Consider the following 17,237-nt stretch of genomic DNA (forward strand, 5'->3'; position numbering starts at 1 on the left):
GAAAACAGGATAACATATACAATGACTACAATAACATGACAACTCTAAAAGACAACAAAATCAGATAAAATATAATAAAGTTGGGTCCAGCTGACTACATTAAAAACACACTTCCTTCAACTCTATCAAGAAATGGCAAATTCTAATTGCAAACTGTTACATATTCTGTCAACTACAAATGATGTCAGATGGTTCTGATCTTTTTAGCCTACGGATGGGGGAGGGAGGGAAGTTGGGAACTAAGTGTTCACTCTTTCCTGACTACTACAATAGCCACTTAATTGGTCTCCCTGCCTCAAATTTTCTCCCTCTTCAATCCATCTACCTCGCAGCCATTCTTCCAAGGTTTTTCTAAAGAAGAGACCTAATAAGTATGCCACTCAAGTATCTGCTCAAGAAGTCCTATGGCTCCCTACTACTTCTATGGTAAGATACAAACTTCACTATTTGTCACTTAAAGCATTTCACAATCTAATTCTAGCCTACCTTTCTGGCCTTGTTCTACTGTACTTCCCCTTCATATACACCTACTGACCAATAAATCAGGCCTTATTACTGCTTCTCATACAAGGCATTCCATTGCCCATTTCCAAAGTCTTTTCACAGATCGTCTTCGATATACCTAGAATGTACTCCCTCCTCCTCCAGGTAACTTCCTGCACTTGCCATGCATTTACTTTGATTGTCTTCTATATCTTCACGTGTATACATTCTGTTCCCTACCTCCCTCAGCTTCTGCAATGATGGTTTCAGACAAGATGACTTCAAGTTTCCTTCCAACTCTAAATCTATATTTGTATGATCTTGTTGTTTCTACTTACACAATACTTCTCCCAGAGAGAAGTTGGAATTCAAAGTATTAGAAACAAATGTTGAGAATTATTATTGCATATATCTGTGAAATAAGAAACACAGATGATGGGGTATAGAAATTTATCTTGCCCTCCAAGAAAAGAGAGAAGATGGGGATAAGGGAAGGGTGGGGTGTGAGAGAAGGGAGGGTACATTGAGGGAAGGGGTAATCAGAATGCAAATTATTATGGGGTAGGAGGAGGGGAGATATGGGGAGAAAAACTGGAACTCAAAATTTTGTGGAAATGAATGTCAAACTCTAAAAATAAATACAATAAATAAATTTTTTAAAATAACAAAAAAAAAGCCTCTCCCAGCTCTCCCTTCTCTGTCCACTCTGTCCAACACAGTCACCACTCAAGTTCAGGCTCTCATCACTGCTCACCTGGACTACTGTAAAAGCCTGTTCTCCCTGTCTCAAGCCCCTCCACACTCTCATCTTCCAGACAGCCACCAGAGTGATTTTTCAGAAGCACAAGTCTCCCTACTCAAAAATTCAAATGGCTTCCCCTTGCCTCTAGAAACAAATAATTAGAATTGCTTTCATTTTGAAGTTGAACTAAAGAGATGATCCCTGAAGTTCTTACAACTTTCAAATTCTGAGATTATTATTTTTTTAAAAGCCTAACTACCAAAAAACTATCATTAAGTACCAACCTATATGCCTACTTTTTCATATCTTCAAGACCAAATCAAATGGAAGCGATTCATTTTCCTGGCATGGCACTGGTGGAATGCCCATGTTTTGCAGGCATATAACAACATCAGCACAACAGCTCTGTAAACTTTCAGTTTAATAGTCAGTCTAATACCTCTTCTCTCCCATACTTTCCATCAGAGCCTCCCAAACACTGAGCTAGATCTAGCAATGACTGCATCAACCTCATTGTCAATGTGTACATCCCTAGAGAGCACATTACCAAGGTAAGTGAACTTACCCACAGCATTCAAAACTTCTCCAATTGTTGTAACTGATGGTTCTACGTATGGATGGTGTGGTGGTAGCTGATAGAGCACCTACATTTCTTGGTGTTAATTGTCAGGTCAAAATTAGCAAAGCAGCAGAGAAATGATTCACACTTTGTTGCATCTCAGCTCTAGAGGGGGCACTGAGTATACAATCATCTGCAAACAGAAAATCATGCACCAACACTCCCACCACTTTGTAGCCTTTTCAAGCTGAAGAATTTATCATCAGTGAAAGTTATTTTGAAAGCATTTGACAACATGGCCGAAAACACCATGCTAAAATACATGGGAGCAAGCACACAGCCTCGTTTCACTCCACAGGTGACTGGGAAAGCATGAGAACATTGTCCATTATCTAGAACCCATGCAAGCATGCAATCATAAAATTGAAGTACAATGCTGATGAACTTTCCAGGAAACCGAATTTTGACATAATTTGCCATAAGCCCACACAACTAACAGTATCAAAAGCCTTGGTCAGATCTACAAACGTTGTGTACAGACATCTGTTCTGCTCCTGACATTTCTCTGGGAGTTGTCAGGCAGCAAACACCATATCAACTATTCCTCGGCCATTTCTGAATCCACACTGGCTTGACCATCTTCCAGGTGAAGGATCAGACTATTAAGGAGAACTCTGGCAAGAATCTTGCCAGCAATGACTAAGAAAGAGACCACCCCTCCTTCCCCAGCTCCCATAATTGTCACAGGACAATGTTTCTTTTATCTCTTTTAAAGAGATGGACAATGGAGGCATCCTTGCAACTCCTGAGAGATAACCTCCTCTTGCCATGTAACCTGTAAAATTTCAGTCAGCTTTTGTATGAGCAATGGACCTTCTACCTCGGAAATCTCTCCTAGAAAAGCATCAGCATGAGGTGCTTTGCCACATGAAAGTAGCCTAGTGGCATTCAAAACCTCTTTGTCCATTGGAACTTCAGCTAGGGAGGGATTGATTTCAACCTGAGGTAAACAGTCAACAGCCTCAGTATTGACTGATGATGGTCTGTTGAGAACACTATGGAAGTGTTCAGCCTGTCTCTCTAGGATCATGTCTTTATCACTAATCAACATGGCTCCATCAGCACTGAGTAGTTGTGATGCACCATAGGCCTCTGGTCCATAAATAGCCTTTAGGACATCATAAAAGCACTTTGGATTGTTACTATTAGCATAAAACTAAATTTCATCTGCTTTCTTGCTCAGCCAAGAATCTTGCATCTCTCTAAGCTTTGTTTATACTTTACCTTTGATGGCATGAAATGCTGCCTTCTTAAGAGATGGATGAACTATCCTGCTGGTAAACCCTGTGGAGTTCTCATTTTTCATTTAGCAGCTTCTGAATTTCCCCATCATTTTCACCAAACCAGTCTTGGTGTTTGTGAGTGTTCTGACCCAGATGAGCAAATGCAGTGCTGTACACCAAATCTCTGAAAGCTGCCCACTCCTCTTCTGTTCCACTGTTTCCAACTGTGTTGGCTCAACTTTCCCTCCAAGTTAGCAACAAATTGTTCCCACTTTTAGAAAAGCTCTATTTTGTTGATATTAATTCTTCTGGTAATCTGCCTTGGGGAGGTCACTTTTCTTGAATGTGAATATTTAGCTTGGAAAGGTAAGTCTATGATAGGTCTAGCACTCTGTACCACACACTGCCTTTGTCACTCTCCTGTCAGTCTCTTCTCCTTACGATCACAGTCTATTAAATGCCGATGTTTGCTGTGAGGGGGCACCCATGAATTTCTACTGCATTTAAATGGAAGACAGTGTTGGTAATGAGAAGGTCATGAGATGCATAAATCTTCAAGTAGTAAGTGACCACTGCTATAGCCTGTTTCCAATTCATTCCTCCCTAGGACTCCCTGCAAAGTCTGGTAGTCTGAGCCTACTCTAGCATTAAAATCACCCAGAATATTCACTTGTCCTCTTCTGGCACACTGATGACAATGGTCTCCAGGTATTCATAAAACTTTTCTTTGACTTCATCAGGGTTCATCATGGTGGGAGCATAGGCAATGATGATAGTGGCATGATGTTTTCCTACAAGTGGCAATCGCACTGTCATTCGGTCTTATAGATATGAAAAATGTGAACTGTCTTTGGTAGATTCTGAAGATCATCTGGTAGGATAAGGTACCAGACATTGAGGTCCTTAATCAAAACTAAACTGCCAGACATTCAAACTCTAATTCAGAGAGCACAAGTCTGATGGGTTGGTCATGTTGTTTGAATGCAAAATTGGTCCTCCCTGAAGACACCCTACACCCCAAATGTACACTTCCCAAAAAGACTATTTTGTGGAGAATTCATACAGAGGAAGTGTTCACATAGTAGTCAGAAGAAGCTGTATGGGGACACTCTCAAGGTCTCCCTTAAGAACTCTGGAATTGATTGTATGACATGGGAGACACTGATACAGGACTGCTCAGCATGGCACAGCCACATCAGAGAAGGTGCTGTGCTCTATAAGCAAAGCAAAATTGAGACAGCTCAAAGGAAACACAGGATGTGTAAATTTGGAGTATCCACCCCAAACGTTCACATGGACTATTTGTGCCCAACTTGCAGTAGAGCATCCTGAGCTCATATGTATTGTTAGTGTATTTTTGCATAATAGGAAGATATTTCCCATCCAATAATAGGTCCATGTGACCTGCTTGAGTCACATGGAAGCCTGAGTCACAAGACTCTGTGTGGGAGGAGCTTGCCAAATGGATGGAGCAGAGCTGAGAGGAAACTGGACACAGCAGTTAGAGCTGAAGGGGAGAAAGGAAGCAGGCAGCGAGCTGTGAGTGTTCGTTTGTGGGAAGGCTTGGGAATGGTGGCGCTCCCTGCATTGTTACTGTGTATAGACTTCTTTGTTGCTATGAGGATTTGGCTTTCTGGTGTTTAAATAAATGTTTTGGTTCTGTCTTCCATGTGGAGAGTCTGTTTTATTTTGCGTTTCAGAATTATGCCAGCATATTCATAGCCACTGTAGACACTGTGAATACCGCATTGGTGCTACATCATATTGGTCTTGACACAATGAAACTTGACCCTAGCATAGTGATGTCATTTTGGTTCTCTTCAAGAACAAAGGACAGCCCAACCAACCCATCATCCTGTAGATTGCTACAAGACCTTTATGAAAATAATCTATAAATACATCAATACCGTGCTGATGAAAAAAGGAATGAATGGGCTTTTGCAAACTATATTGTACAGCTGACCATATCATTACAGGCATACTATTAACAAGAAAAAAAGGATAAGAGATCTAACAATGCTTGATTGGCTTTAAAACCAACTTTTTTTTTTAGTCAAGTGAAACATCTTAAAGTCTTTCCCCTCAATGACTATAGTAATCTACTATTTGACAAACCCAAAGACTACAGCTTCTGGGATAAGAACCATCTGCTTTTTTTGTTTGGTTTTGTTTCTTTTTTCTCATGGTTCATCCCATTGGTTCTAATTCTTCTGTACAACATGGCTAATGTGAAAATATATTTAATATGAATGTATGTGTAGAGCCTATTTTGCATGCTGTCTTGGGGAAGGGGGAGGAGAGGGAGGTGGAGAAAATTTAAGCTTATGGAACTGAATGTTAAAAAGTAAAAATAAATAAATTTTTTAGAAACAAGCAGAAAAACCCATAAAGACTTGAATGAATGTATGCTGAGTGAAGTTAGCAGAACGAGGAGAACACTGTACACAGTTAACAGCCTCAATGTAAGGTGACTAACTCTGATAGACATCTCTTCTCAGCAATGAAAGGTTCCAAGAAAACTCCAAAGGACTCATGATAGAAAATGCTGTCCACATTGAAAAAAAAAGAACTACAGAGTCTGGATGAAGATTAAAGCATATTATTGACTCTCTCTTTCTTTGTCTCTTCTATCTCATGATTTCTCCCATCAGTTCTAATTCTTCTTTACAACATGGCTAATGGGGAAAGAGTTTAAATATGAATATATATGTAGAACCTATATCAAATTATGTGCTATCTTGAGGTGGAGGGAAGGGAGAGATGGGGAGAAAATTTGGAACTCAAAATCTTATAGAAATCAATGTTTAAAATAAAAATAAATTTTTTTAAAAAGTCTTCCTCCCAAAAAAGGAGGTAGTTACCATTTATATATCCTAATCAATTAATGTTTCCTTGAAAGATACATGAAAGATATCTTTGTTTAATGCATCTCCGATTACTGAGACATACAATAGATATATACTTGTGAAAGATTTTTGCCACTGTGATAGTGAAATGAGCAGAACTGGGAGAATGTTGTGTACAGTTACAGCAATATTGTACGATGATCAACTGTGAATGACTTAGCTAATTTTAGCAATACAATGATGTAAGACTTTTTTGAAGGACTGAGGATGAAAAATGCTATACCCAGAGTAGAGTCCAAATGGAAAAAGGATTTCCTAAAAATAGAGAGGTCCATTTTACCTAGGGTCTTCTTTGCATACACCATACAGATGGCATCAAGTCTAGAAACACTGCAGAGACTCTTGAATGAGATCTATAATAAAAGCAACCAAGATCAATATTCCTACAGAAGGAACAAAGAGATGGCATAGTACGGAAAATTGCAATAAGGATCTCCCTTCAAAATCAAGATACACACACACACACACACACACACACACACACAGACCCAAAATCAAATTCCCAGTATCCATCCCCTAAATTGCAACTATTACCTAATCTAAAGACTCTAAAACTGAGGTCCTTGGATATATTTTTTAATATTTTGATAACTGCATCTTATTATGAATAGTTTCCTTTGTAAATCTGTTATTTTATACACTTCACACATTCTGAGGAGAGGATCATAAGCTTCACAAAACTGCCAAAGTACAGGAAATTAAAAGAGGGTAAAAATCACTAAATCCTACAAAGTGAAATTTTAAAAATCATTCTCCTCAGCGAAAGAAGAAGCACTTAAACATTTTTCGGCTACAATTCCTATTCTGATTTTGTGGCTAAAGAAAATAACTAGGTTTTTTTGTATATCCAAATTGACAGCCTCCTTATTTATTTTTAGCTTTCATTTTTTAAAAATCTGAGTTCCAAACTCTCTTCCTCCCTTACAACCCTCCACTACCCAGTAATAAATCAAGAAATGTTATATCAATTATACATGTAAAACCATGCAAAACATTTCCATATTAGCTATGTTGTCACACACACACACACACACACACGGGAAGAAAAATAGAAAAAATGAAAAAGCTATGCTACATTTTTACTCCCTAATACCCTAAGATCTTTCTCTGGAAGTCAATGTCATTTTTCATCATGAGTCCTTTGAGAATGCTTGGATCATTGTACTGATCAGAATAGCTAAGTAATTCAGTTTATTATCATACAATATCACTATTGCTATGTAGACTGTTTTCCTGGTTCTGCTCAATTCATTTTGCATCAGTTCATTTGAGTATCTCCAGGCTTTTCTGAAAGTATTCTGCTTTCACAATCAAGTATCAAAACTTGTTCAGTCATTCTTCAATTGATGTACATCTCCTTAATTTCCAATTCTTTGCCACAACAAAAAGAACTGCTATTAATTTTTATACATATAAGTCCTTTTTCTTTTTCTTTGATATTTTCAGAATACAAACCTAGTACTGGGTATTGCTGGGTCAGGTATGCCTTTGGGTACAGATCCAAATTTCTCTCTGGAATGGTTACATCAGTCCACAACTACACCAACAGGGTATTAATGTCCCTGGTTTTCTACATCCCCTGCAATATTTGTCATTTTCCCTTTTTGTCCTATTGTCAAATCCTGATATGTCAGGTAGTTATTTCAGATGTTTTAATTTTCTTTCTCTAATGAACAGTGACTTAAAACTTTTTTAGGTGAAAATTATATTTTTAATTACTTGCAAAAACAATTTTTTACATGTAGTTTTTAAATTTTAAGTTCTAAATTCTCTCCCTCCCTTTTTCCTCTTACAATTCCCTGAGAAGGCAAGCAATTAGATATAGATTACACATGGACAGTTATGCAAAACATATTTTTATATTAGTCATGTTCTAAAAGAAAATAAAGACCAAATTTAAAAAAAAAAAGAAAATTAAGGTTGTTTTTATTTTTTAAGTATGCTTCAATCTGTAATCAGTCTCCACCGGCTCTTTCTCTAGATAGCATTTTTCATCCTTAGTCCTTCAAAAAAAGTCTTGCATCATTTTATTACTAAAAATAGCTAAGACATTCACAGTTGATCATTGTACAATACTGCTGCAACTGTACACAATGTTCTCCCAGTTCTGTTCTGCTTACTTCGCTCTGTATCAGTTCATGTAAGTTTTGCCAGTTTTTCTGAAAGCATCCTCTTCATCATTTCTAATAGCACAATAATATTCTATCACAATCATAACCACAATGTTCAGGTAACAGATGTGTATCCCCTCAGTTTTCAATTCTTTGCCACCACAAAAAGAGCTGCTATATTTATTATTGTATATATAGGTCTTTTTTTCTCTTTTTTTAATCTCTTTTAGTACAGACCTAGTAGTGGTATTGCTGGGTCAAAAGAGCATGCAGAATTTTATAGGCCTTTGGGCATAGTCCCAAATTGCTCTCCAGAATGGCTGGATCATTTAATAACTGCACTAACAGTGCATTAGTGTCTCTATTTTTCTATATCCACTCCAATATTTTCCATTTACTTTTTCTGTCATATTAACCAATCTGATAAGCGTAAGGTGAAATCTTAGAATTGTTTTAATTTGCATTTTTCTAATCAATAATTTGGAGCATTTTTTCATATAACCATAAATGGCTTTGATTTCTTTGTCTGAAAACTGCCTGTTTGTATTCTTTGACCATTTATCAATCAGGAAATGACTCATATTCTTAGAAAATTTGACTTTGCTCTCTATATATTTGAGAAACAAGGTCTTCATCAGAAAGACTTGCTATGTAATTTTTCCCCAGGTTTCTGCTTTCCTTCTAATCTTGGCTGCATTGGTGCTATATGAGGAAAATCTTTTTAATTTACTGTGATTAAAATTACCAATTTTGCATCCTGTAAGGCTTACTATCATTACCTACTTGGTCATAAATTCTTGCCTTATCCACAGATATGAAAAATAAAATATTCCATGGTCCCCTTATTTACTTTTGATTATCACCCTTTCTATACAGTGATTTCTTGTCACAGAATCTTAGATCTTTTGGTTTGCCAAACACTAGATTACTATGGTCACTTACTACTGTGTATTGTGTACCTAATCTACTCCACTAATGCACCACTCTTAGCCAGTCCCAGATTTTAAAGATTACCACTTTGTTCAAACTGTTTGTTTGTGGTGGTTTGTGGTGCTACCTCCTAACTGTTTGTTCAAACTATTACCACAGTTTGATATCTGGTACTACTAGGACATCTTTCTTCACTTTTTTTTTCATTGATTCCCTTCATATTCTCAACCTCTCGTTCTGATTTTTATTTTTCTTCTAGATCTATAAAATATTTTTGGTAGTCTGGTATGGCCCTGAATAAGTAAATTAATTTAGGTAGAATTTTATCATATTGGATTAGCCTACACATGAGCAATCAATATTTCTTCAATTGTTTAGATCTGTGTTTTATGAAAAGTGCTCTGGAATTGTGTTCATATAGCTCCCAGGGTTTGTCTTGGCAGGTAGACTCCCAAATACTTCATATTGTCTGCAAGTATTTTAAATGAAATTTCTGTATCTCTTCCTGCTGGACTTTGTTGATAATACAGAAATTTTAATGTGATTTGTATGATTTCATTTTATATTTTGTAATTTGTTCACTGTTTCATCTACTTTTTTAGTTGATTCTCTAGCATTCTCTAAGTACACCATCATATCATCTGGAAAGATTAATACTTTTGTTTTCTTACTATTTTCTCCCTATTTCTCACTGATTTCTTATTCTTATCAATGCTACTGACTAGCATTTCCAGTACAATATTAAATAATTATGGTGATAATAGGCATCCCCGCTTAATCCCTGATCTTAATGGAAAGGTTTCTAGCTTATTCCCATTACAGATAATGCTTGCTGTTGGTTTTAGATACTACTTATTTTAAGGAAAACTTCATTTATTCCTCTGTTTTCCAGTAATTTTTTTTTTGACAAAAATGAATGTTGTGTTTTCTTCAAAGCTTTTTTTCTATTGGGATAATCATATTATTTTTGTTGGTTTCTTTACTGATGTGGTCAATTAAGCTGATAGTTTTCCTAATAATGAACCAGCCCTGCATTTCTGGTATAAATCCCACCTGGTTACAATTTATGATCCTTGTAATATATTGCTGTAATCTCTTTGCTAGTATTTTATTTAACATTGTTGCATGGTCTCTGGCTGGCTCCGCCCTTGACATAGCGGAGCAAGCCTACTCTTTGGGTTTGGGGGATAGCATCACTGCTGCTACCTTCACCACGAGCAGCAGTTGCAAACATGGTGTGGCAGAGTGGCACCACTGCGGCGTGTGTGGGGTCCTCTTTATTGGCTACTGTATTTACTTCAATTGCTAGAGACAGAGCGACCCCAACTTCAAGAACAGGCTTCAACAGCGAAGAAAGAAACAGAAGCTTGCTAAAGAGAGAGCTGGGCTTTCCAAGTTACCTGACCTTAAAGACACAGAAGCTGTTCAGAAATTCTTTCTTGAAGAAATACAACTTGGTGAGGAATTACTAGCCCAAGGTGAATATGAAAAAGGTGTTGACCACTTGACAAATGCCATTGCTGTCTGTGGGCAGCTACAACAGTTGTGCAAGTTTTACAGCAAACCCTTCCATCACCAGTGTTCCAAATGCTCCTGACTAAGCTGCTAACAATTAGCCAGAGAATTATGAGTGTACAGAGATTGGCTGAAGATGATGTGGAATGAGAAACATGTCAACATAATAAAATCTTAATAAAAAATTTTTAAATAATTCTTAGCTCAGAAGATGAGCAGCAACAGGGGGTGTGGGGAGTGAAGGAGAGGAAAGGGCAAACATGCTCATTATGGACTATGTATTACACTGAAATCCACCAAAGTTGATTCTAACTTTGTGTAGGTAGGTTTACTTGGATTTTATTTATCTTAGTGAGAAGTGTATTTTGATAAAAAAAAATTTCATTTCATAAATGCACCATGAATTATCTAAACATTACTCATTTTGTTTGTTGCTAAAATAAGCAGTTGTTAAGATACATATGACATGACACTACTACGTGTTGAAAATACCCAGTGCTCATTTTTGAAAAATAAAAATTAAGGCAATAAAAAGAATTCCGTACTCCATGTTAGCAAGCTAATGGGTGGATCTGGTTTATCCTAGTAAATTTTGTAGTGTAATAGAAAACTGCTAACTTTTTTTAATTTACCAAAGCTAACAAGCTGTGAAAAATCACTGGATGTGAAGTATTTCCTATTCATAAAGATAACCATGGATACATTTAAGAGATATTTTTGGTGTATAGGACAACAGCTATCAACAACCAAAAAACCCTTGGAAAACTATTTTATTTAAAACAAGCTTACGCGTCCTGGATATTTATCTTACAAATCAGAGTTATTGGAAAGAGCACTGAAGCGGTAACAAGCAACTTGTGTTCTAGTTCTGTTCTGCCACTAATGACTGTGAGTGATGTAGGAAAAACTTTTATCACAGAACTGTTGTAAAATGAGAGATTTGTATTAAATAATCTGAGGTCTTTTCAGCTCTATGAGTATCTTCCTCATCATTAAAGCCACTTAGTTATGGTGTATTTTTCATGCATGTTTGTCTTACCTGTCACAAATATTAATTACCTGTTCCAAAATGGTTAAAAAAATATTTGCATCCATTTTCACTACAAAAATTAGTCTGCAGTTTTCCCTTCACTGTTTTTGCTCTTCCTGGTTTAGTTGCTTCTATGATTTGTCCTTTGATCCACCCACTTTTTTCCTTTTTTTATTTTAGACTTTAAAACTTAGACAATAAGAAAAAGAAACATTATAAACAAATATTAAAAGAAAAAATGTCATGTGCATAGCAGAACATGAGAGGATTCAAAACATACAGCAACTAATTTTCACTACAAGAAAGCCTATATAATAAATACTATGTGCTGTATTGAGAGCTGTCCATCTTTGCTTCCTTTTTTTGTTTAAAAACAAGTCCTGACAATTCATTAAATGTCCCTTTTTTTCACTCAGGATTATACTCTGCTGGGTATGGTATTTGCGGCTGGAATCCCAGTTCTTTTGCTCTTTAATATATAGTGTTCCAAAACTTGGGGTCTTTTAAGTGTCTCCACTGCTAGGTCTTGTATGACTCTAATTGTGGTACTGTCAAACTTATATTGCTTTTTTCTTATTACTCGTAATACTTTATCCTGGAGCTGGGGATTTTGGAATTTGACTACAATATTCCTGTGAGTTTTCCTCTTAGGATCTCTTTCAGGTGATCAGTATTTTTTTTTTTTTAATTTCTACTTTTCCTTCTTCTTCTAATGCTTCAAGATAATTTTCTTTAATTATTTCTTATATTATTGCATCAAAATTCTTTTTTTAATCATAGCTTTCAGGTAATCCAATTATTCTTATGTTTTCTCTTCTTGATCTATTCTCCAGATCAGCTGTTTTTCTTACGAGATGCTTCACATTCTTTTCTATTTTTTTCATTCTTTATATTTTGTTTTATTATTTCTTGATCTCTTAGAACTTTGCTGGCTCCCCCTTGCCCAATTCTGATTTTCAAAGAGTTGTTTTCTTCCGTAAGAATCTGGATCTCCTTTTCTAACTTTTCATAATCTTCTTGTTTTTCTTGGATTTTTTTTTTCTTTTAAAGTATTTCCTCAACCTCTCATTTGATTTTTAAAGTCTTTTTTAATTCTTTTAAAAGACCAATTAACGTTACTCTTTGGGATAGAAGAGTATTTCTTTGCTTCAGTATCCTCCTCTGAAGACAAACCCCAGTCTCTAACTCTGATAGAGTTTCTCCTTTGCCTTTTATTTGTAGTAGCTTAGTTTTTGTAATCACCTCTAGTCCTGGGGGATGGGGGATGGTGTCTGTCCTCAGATACTCTCCTCTAGCCTGGAACCAAAACCCAGATGTCCAGCCTTCCACAGGCAGCAATATTCCTGCGTCACTGCTTCTGCACTCACTGGGCATGTTCTGCTTCCTTGTCACCCTCGGCCATGTCTCCACACACAGCTGGGTTGGGCATTCCTTGTCCACAGAGGTCCCCTTCGTCTTCCCCAATTCAGATGCCCAACTCCCATCACTGTTTCAGATGTAAAAGCTCCTGTGTCTGGGGCAAACACAACCTCCTAACTCAGCTAACACCTACAGGTGCTTACTCTTCACAAAGACCAAACCTCATCCTGGGATTTTTCTTTCTACCTCCAATTGTCCCAGGAGGACCACTGTTCTGTCCCTCCTCTTATTTACTTTTACCTCTCTACGTTTGCCCCGAGGTGCTATTTTTATCTCTTTTGTAGGGGAAAAGCATAAAAACTTAGAATTTTCTGACCTACTACACCATATTCCCAGAATGCTCACTCATTGTTTGGGATTAGATTATTTAGTTTCCAATTAATTTTTAATCTGTTTCCATAGCTTTTACTCAATGTAATTAGTATTGTATTATGGTCTGAAAAGAATGTATTTACTATTTCTGCTTTTCTGCATTTGGTTGAGTTTTATACCCTAATACCTGATCAATTTTTGTGAAGGTGTCATGTATAGCTAAGAAAAAAGGCACATATCCCTCTTTCCTATTTTCCTGCCATTTTTCTTTTATATCTATTTTTTCTAAAATTTTATTCATCTTCTTAACTACTTATTTGTTTCATAGTTAAATTTATCTAGTTCTGAGGAGAAAGCTGAAGTTCCGCACTAATAGAGCTTTACTGTCTATTTCCTCTTTGAACTCATGTAACTTTTCCCTTAAGGATTTCGATATTGTTCCATTTGGTGCACATGTTTAGTACTGATATTCCTTCAAGGTCTATGATACCTTCACACAAAATGTAGCTTCCTGGATTATCTCTTTTAATTTTTTGCTTTTGCTTTATCAGAAATCATGATTGGTACCTTTGCCTTTTTTTTACCTCAGCTAAAACAATAAATTCTGCTCCAGTCCCTTATGGTTTTTACTGGGTGTGTGTGTGGATGTATGTATATATGTATGTATGTGTGTCTATTTCAAATGTATTCCTTGTAAACAACATATTGTTGGGTTCTGGTTCCCAATCCATTCAGAAATCCACTTCCATTTTATGGGTGACAATTTTCAGTTATGTTTACTGTGCATTTCCCTCCATCCTATTTTTCCCATGTCTGTCTATCTCTCCACCCCCACCCCCACCCCAATCCCTCCCAGAAAGTCTGTTTTGCTTCTGACCATTTCCTCCCTTAATTAGCCCTTCCTCTCTATCTGCTCCCCCCTTTCTATTTTATTCTTCCACTCCTACTTTTGGGCTGGGTAAAATAGATTTGTATATCCAACTGAGTGGATGCATTATTCCCTCTTTGAACACATTCCAATGAGAGTGAAATTCAAGCACTGGCCACCTTTCCCCACTCCACTGTAAAAACTCTTCCTTGGCCCACCTTTTTTGTTGTCCTTCAATTGTGCCCAACTCTTCAAGACCTCATGAACCATATTTAGCCCTTCTATCCTTCACTATCTCTCAAAGTCTGTCCAAGTTCATATGCATTATTTCCATGACATTAATCTATCCATCGCAGCCTCTGCTGTCCCTTTTTCCTTTTGCCTTCAATCTTTCCCAACATCAGGGGGTCTTTTCCAATTAATCCTATCCTTTCATTATGTGGTCAAAGTCTTTAAGCTTCAGCTTCAGTATTTGACCTTCCAGTGAGCACCCTGAATTAATTTCAGTAGTGACTGATTTGATCTCTTTGCTCTCCAAGGGATTCTCCAAAGTCTTCTCCAGCACAACTCAAAAACATCAGTTCTATGGAATTCAACTCTCCTTATAATCCAACTCCCACAGCCACATATTGCTACTGAAAAGACCACAGATTTGACTATATGATCCTCTGTTGGAAAGTGATGTCTCTGCTTTTTAGTATGCTGTCCAGAATTGTCATCGTTCTCCTTCCAAGGAGTAATCATCCTTTACTATCATGACTACAGTCACTATCTGCAGTGATCTTTGGGCTTGAAAATATAACATTTGACACAACTTCCATTTCGTCTCTTCCTATTTGCTAGGAAGTGATGGGACCAGTTGCCATGGTCTTCAGGGGTTTTTATGTTAATTTTCAAGTCAGCTTTTAGACTCTCCTCTTTCACCCTCAGTCAGGAGGGTTCTTAATTCCTCTTCATTTTCTGCCACCAGAATCCTATCATCTGCCACTCTGAGACTGTTGATTCCGGCTTTTGATTCGTCCTGCCTGGCATTTCACATGATGTATTTTGACTATAAATTACATAAATAAGGTGACAATATACAGCCTTATCATAGTCCTTTTCCAATCAGGCGTTCCATGCTCAGTTCTATCTGTTGCTTCTTAGCTTGCATTCAGGTTCCTCAGGAACAAGTAAAATCATCTGGTACTCATTCCCATATCTTTCTTGGAGGACTTGCCACATTTCGTTGTGATCCACCCAGTTAAACGCAGATTTCCTTTTTTTTTCCTTGGAACTGCCTTGCTTTTTTCTGTAGTTCAGCAAATGCTGATCTCTAGTTCCTCTAGCTCTTCAAAAACCCAAACTATTCTAGTAATTCTCAGTTCATATACTGCTGAAATCTAGCTTACGGTATCTTAAGCATAACCTTGCTGACATGTGAAATGAGTGCAATTGTTTGGTAATTTGAACATTCTTTGGCATTGTCCTTCTTTAGGAATGGTACATAAACTCATCTTTTCCAATTCAGTGGCCTCTGTTGAGTTTTCCAAATTTGCTGGCATATTAAATGCAACACTTTAACAGCATCATCTTTTAGGATTTGAAAAAGTTCAGCTGAATGCCATTACCTCCACCAACCTTATTGTTAGAAATGTGCACCTCTTCTATCTGAGATGTCTTCCATTCTTCTTCTTTCCCCCTCCTCCCTGGGCATGTCTCTTTCTCACCCCTTATTTTTTTTGCAAGATTATCTCATCACAATCAATTCACACCTGTGCCCTCTGCAGATAGCTACTTCTTTTAACTGCCCTAATAATGATAAAGTTTTCAAGAGTTACAAGTGTCATCTTCCCACACAGAAAGGGAAACAGTTTAACCTTATTGAGTCCTTTATGATTTATCTTTCATGTTTACCTTTTTATGCTTTTCGAGTCTTGTATCCGGAAGTCAAATTTTCTATTCAGCTGTCATCTTTTCATCAGGAATGCTTGAAAGTCTTTAATTAAATGTTCATTTTCCCCCCTTAAGGATTATGTTCAATTTTCCTAAGTAGGGTGATTCTTGGTTGTAATCCTAACTCCTTTGCCTTCCAGAATTTCATATTCTAAACCTTCCACTCCTTTAAGTTGGAAGATGCTAAATCTTGTGTGATGCTGATACTTAAATTGTTTCTTTCTACTTGTTTACAGTATTTTCCCCTCAACCTAGGAGCTCTGGAATTTGGCTATAATATTCTTGGGAGTTTCCACATTGGGATCTCTCAGGAAGTGATCAATGGATTCTTTCCATTTTTATTTTACCCTCTGGTTCCAGGATATTGAACAGCTGGGTGGTACGACTCTGGGCAAGTCATGTCACCCTATTTGCCTCAGTTTTCTCATCTAGAAAATGAGCTGGAAAAGTAAATGGCAAACCACTCCAGCATATTTGCCAAGAAAATCCCAAATACAGTCACAAAAGAGTTGAACAGGGATGAAACAACTGAACAACAACAAATCTAGGATATTTCCTTCATAATTTCTTGAAATATGTCTGGACTTTTTTTTTTTTTACTATAGCTTTCAGGCAGTCCAATAATTAATTCTTTAATTATCTCACATCAATCTATTTTCCAAGTCAATTTTCCCCCCATTACCCCCCTCAGGTATTTCATGTTTTCTTCTATTTTTTTCACCCTTTTAACTTTTATTTTCTTGATTTCTCATGCAGTCATCAGCTTCCACTTGTCCATTCTCATTTTTAAGGAACTTTCTTCAGTGAGCTTTTGCGCCTCATTTTCCATTTGTCCTATTCTGTGTTTTAAGGAGTTCTCTTTGGTGGATTTTTGTGCCTTTTTTACCATTAGGTCAATTCTGGTTTTTTATGGTGTTATTTTCTTCAGCATGTTTTTGTGCCTCTTTTACCAAATTATTGACAATTCATAATTTTCTTGCCTCTCTAATTTCTTTTCTCAGTTTTTGCTCTACCTCTGATTTTTCAAATCCTTTTTAAGCACTTTCAAGATTTCTTTTTGCATTTGTGTCCAATTCACATCTTTTCTTTGAGGCTTTGCATATAGCTATTTTGACATCTTGTCTTCTGAATTTGTGTGTTGATC

At 36.8% G+C, this 17,237-nt stretch overlaps 1 protein-coding gene and 1 pseudogene across 2 annotated transcripts in view; one reads left to right on the forward strand and one right to left on the reverse strand.

The window, feature by feature from the left end:
* Positions 1 to 17,237, reverse strand: part of MED26 (mediator complex subunit 26) — a 111,299-nt gene that overhangs the window by 70,497 nt on the left and 23,565 nt on the right. The window contains exon 1 of one of the 2 annotated variants that reach the window (XM_072601262.1): positions 1 to 9,924. This exon is cut by the window's left edge and continues 21,525 nt beyond it. The exons of the other annotated variant lie outside the window; for it this stretch is intronic. The gene's annotated coding sequence lies outside the window, so the exon portion shown is untranslated. Of the gene's footprint in view, positions 9,925 to 17,237 lie in introns of those variants that run through there. 2 annotated transcript variants of the gene reach the window in all.
* Positions 10,018 to 10,694, forward strand: LOC140499611 (mitochondrial import receptor subunit TOM20 homolog; annotated as a pseudogene).

Source organism: Notamacropus eugenii, chromosome 4 (genome assembly GCF_028372415.1).
Source record: "Notamacropus eugenii isolate mMacEug1 chromosome 4, mMacEug1.pri_v2, whole genome shotgun sequence".
Lineage (NCBI taxonomy): Eukaryota > Metazoa > Chordata > Mammalia > Diprotodontia > Macropodidae > Notamacropus > Notamacropus eugenii.